Source organism: Pteropus vampyrus, unplaced genomic scaffold (assembly GCF_000151845.1).
Source record: "Pteropus vampyrus isolate Shadow unplaced genomic scaffold, Pvam_2.0 Scaffold131, whole genome shotgun sequence".
In the NCBI taxonomy this organism is placed as follows: domain Eukaryota; kingdom Metazoa; phylum Chordata; class Mammalia; order Chiroptera; family Pteropodidae; genus Pteropus; species Pteropus vampyrus.
In genome coordinates, this window is record NW_011888912.1 from 1604167 (window position 1) to 1608540 (window position 4374).

General features: G+C 44.8%; 1 protein-coding gene across 1 annotated transcript in view; it reads right to left on the minus strand.

The window, feature by feature from the left end:
- The window catches only part of DDX59 (DEAD-box helicase 59), a 24469-nt gene extending 20278 nt beyond the window's left edge, over positions 1-4191 (minus strand). The window contains exon 1 of the mRNA XM_023534753.1: positions 4181-4191. The gene's annotated coding sequence lies outside the window, so the exon portion shown is untranslated. The remainder of the gene's footprint in view (positions 1-4180) is intronic.
- Between the last annotated feature and the right edge of the window lie 183 nt (positions 4192-4374).

The following is a 4374-nucleotide window of genomic DNA, read 5'->3' on the forward strand; positions in this document are numbered from 1 at the left end:
TCCCACTATTTTTGGAGAAGGCACACAGCTTTTCCATGTTTAGCTCCACGATATTGAGAAACCGGGTTAAAAATAAACATTGGAAAAGGTACAAAAGTTTGAGAAATTCACCCAAAGTCATCTTAAGCACGTGTCCTGAGGCCACAGGGGAATGTCCCCGGAGGGGGCCCGACTCGGCCCCTTTGTCCGGCTACTGCTGTCCAGAGAGCAAGAGCAGATCCCGGGGCCTCAGGCCACTTCCTGGGACTCTTCCCCTCCCCTGGCCGCAGCTCGGGGGGACCGTCACCACCCTCCTCCTCCACTGGCCGACAGTCCGATGGGACTTCGGGTGTGCCCAGAAACCACCCAGACACACGGAACCCTGCCGTGGGTCGTCCCCGTCCCCCAAGAAGTTTTGTCTGTCATCGCCACATAGGACATGTCCCTTTCGGCTACTCCTCGGCCAGCGCCACATGCTGAAGGGACCACGCAGCATCGGATTGTTCACATGAGCTCCCCAGAAAGGAACAGGGAAGTGGGGCCACCTAGATGCCAAGTGGGTTTCATTTCACTGTAGAATCTTGATGCCTCACGTCTCCTGAACACCTTGATCTCAAATAGGGAGACCGAGCCCCAGATGTGATCACTGGCCTGTGCCTCAGTGCAGAGCTGGAAAGACGGGTGGTCCCCCGACTCCCTGAGGCAGTGAGCCTCCCACTTCACCTGTCCCTCGCCTACCCCCCGCCCCACCTGCCAGGAAAGGTGCTAGGTGGGAGTGGGGCGTGGCAGGGAAGCAAAGGGCAGAAAAACTCTGAAAAATGGTGACACAGAGGGAGTTAACCTTTTATGCCGCTGTGGTTTTCCTCACGTGTGTGTGTGCGCGCGCGCGCGCGTGTGCGTGCGTGCAGGACTCATGGGGCCTGTTTCTTCTGTTTTAGCTATTTTAACAGATAAATGATATAGGGAATTGAAAATGGGGAGCTGAGAATGAAAAGTCTTGAGAACCGTTTTACAAATCTGTTCTTATTCTACTTTTATTTCTGCTTTGCCAGCAGCTCGTTCTCTGTGGCACGTTTGTTAGAGTCCAGGAGAAAAAGCATCGAAGAGAAATCTTCTCTAATTAGATCCTAAGGTTAAAACCCACAAAGGAGAAGATGACCTATCCTTGGCTCCATCATAATGACTGTGATTTCCATTTTTTTCTTTTTTTTAAGTGAATTAGATCAAATTTAAACACTGGACCGTTGTTTTTCTTTTTAATAGATGTTGGTTTTTCTACTTAGGAGGTGCTTGTGTGCTTTAAGACACAACATGAAATTAAAGAAAACAAACAAGCAGCAAACTGGTTGTGTGACACACTGAGCTTGAAGTTTCTTAGTTTAGCTGACCTATAAAAGCACACTGTTACCTAACGAAATACATGTGCCAAAACAATCTTTGGTCTACCAGAAGTCCAATGAATGGGAAGACGCCAGGTACATTTTAATATGTTTCTTTCCACGCCTTTGAGTCTTCTAGATGAACTTCACCAACAGCTCCAGCAACCTTATGTTTAGCTGGTGGCAGACTGGAACATTAAGTGGCTGACAAGGCTCGTGAATGGTGCTTTGTCTGTGCCCTGGGCTGCAGGGAGGGTGCTGTCCTGCCCCCCACTTGCCATTTCAGCCTCCCTTTGCTGAGATCTGTAACTTGGCTGGAACGCTGTATTCGCCAGGCAAACTTTCGGGCAAGGGATTTTTTTATTTTTTATTTTTTTATAAATCCTGAAAACACACACACCAAGTAAAACAAACCAAGCATTTTATGCAGAGCCGGACTCTCTCCTTTTGCGATCTCTCAAGTTGCGATCTCACTTTTTACTTTAAGATGTTTTGGGAAAGGATGCAATTAGGAACGTGGGTATTTTGGTAAGATTTCTGATTGAAAACCAATCATACTCCTGGCAAGACTTTTTCCATCACGTAGCTATAATTCCATTTGGAATCTAGGGAAAAACTAAGACGTGGGCTTGGAAAACATTGGGTAATTTGTTTTCTTTTAGAGAATGTCCTCTAAGAAAAAGTGCCTGGGATTTTACTGAATCAGTTAAAAAACATCTAGTATAAAATCCATATAATGCTGTTCGTATACAATAATGTATGTATATACTTTTATAAGGAATACAAAATAATTTTTAAAAAGTTCCATGAAACTGTGAGTAACCACGGGAGTGTCACCGAATTCAAGGGTCGAACAAGGCCTCTGAGGTCACTGGGGCCATCGTTCCTCCAGGCGGGACTGTCCCCGTCATTGTTTCATTCGGCATTTTCTGCAGCCCCCCGGAATGTCTGAAGCAACACAACACAGTCCTTTGAATGACAGCTGTCACTCCGGCGTTTCCTCAGTCGGAGCAATGCTCGGTGGAGACCATTTTCTAAATTGAACGCTGCTTCTGATTTTCATTAGGGGATTTAAAGTTAAGGCAGTGACACTCTTTGCTAATGCTGGGATTCTGTTCTGGGATGGGTCTTAGTATGCAACTTATAGGCTAAGCATCGGGGCCAACATTTACTGTAGACTCCTGCTATAGGCCCCATATACCAAATAATTTTTTGAGGTTTTATTACTTTATCACAGAAAATGATTCCATAAAATGGTGTACTATCCATGTAGACTTCCGATTGAAAGTGTCTGGTGGAAAAGAGTTTATTGCTTTTTTTTTTTTCTTTCTCATTCCACCTTCCATTCTGAATAACCTAAAAGTAAAACGTTTCTCACGTGGCAAAAATCATGTTCTGAGTTATCGAAGTTCCATAAAGAATATCATTTTACATGCCACAAGCTCTTGCCTTTTCAAATTCTCAACGTCAAGCTGTAATTTTCCTCTTCTAGATTTATCCAGGGCCTTTAAATTAAGAACTTGAGAAGCTAAACAGGAAGTTACATTTCTCTGAACTAGAAAATTAGGAGGAAGATGGGGGAACGGATGAGAAAACTAAGCCAGGGGAAGGAAGCCACCATATTTTGCTTCTGTTAATCAAAACCCTACTTTCAAATTCCTGCTCATGTCCTGACCAAAAGATCGCACGTCACCAAGAGCAGTCTATCCTCAGCTGTCCTCAGTCACAATGTAAGGGACAACCCCGTTCACAGTCCATTTAAAAGAGTGCATGAGTTTAAGCACAGCTCCTAACTGGTGCTTTAAAGAAAAACTTGATTTCTATTTTTAGTGACTAAAAAAGAAGGAAAATTAGCCCAAATCCCATGACTTGTTGGAATACCAACGTATCTGAAACTACAATAATAACTGTTTCCATAACAAATATGATACAAAAATAACAGATTTTGCTCTGTTTTTCTGAACACTATTCGAAGCCAGTTTTGGTTTAAGAAGCTGAGCCGGGCCACTCGCTCGGTTTAGCTAATTAGAGCAGCAGCCTCTAAACCTGGGGGTTTCACGGAGCAGCCTGGGATCCCGAATGCACGAATAAATGAATAAATGAATAAATGAATAAATGAATAAACCGGAAAGGTATGCACACACGGTTATCAGCTTCTCATCTGACCAAGTGAGGACACATAAAAGCTCGACCATCATCAATATTCGCTATCATTTCATGAGAAAGGACATTTTAACGACAACAACAAAAAGAACTGAGAGGGGAATAATCTCATAATAAAAAATAGTCCTTCAGAGGAAGAAAAATTCATTTTACGGAAAAAAAAAAAATCACTACATTTTTTTCAGTATAAAGTCTAAGAAAACACACCAGACTAGTATTTAGGAACCACTGGGAGCCGCCTGGTATAGCATACGGGGCCACAACCCCATTTTAGCTACTTAAGGTATATCGATCTGTCTCTTGGCCCTACAACGTTAACGTGTGTATTTTCTGTTACCTGTTAATTCGATTCTTTCATCTAGTCAACAAATACTTCCCGTGGTCTATTATCTGTTAGGCACTGATGGAGATTATGAAGCAGCGTCAGACGGGTCTTCTCTTATGATGCACAGAAAGAGTCCTAATTCAAGACGAAACCTAAGAGCACACGGATCGGTCAGGAGAGCCAGGGCGGGGCAGGGCAGGCTTCATGGAAGCGGAGGCATTTGATGTAGATAGTGCAAGAAGGTTCGAGTCCCTCGTGTTGGCCTGGTGGAGGGCACTGTGAAGGAGGCTAGTGAAATTATCCGAACTCCGAGGCCTTGGGCAGGATAAAACACAGCCGCGGCCTTGGGCGTCATTTGGCTCCGTGAGTGCTGGAGAATACCAGGGAAATGTGACTGTCAACACAGGCGGCTTCACAGAGGACCTCCCAAGTCCAGGCAATGTCCAGACGACCTCGGTGACGAGGCGTCGCCCCAGCAGGCAAGGGCGATGGGAAGCTTCCCGACCTTGAAATCAGAGTCCGCGGGTT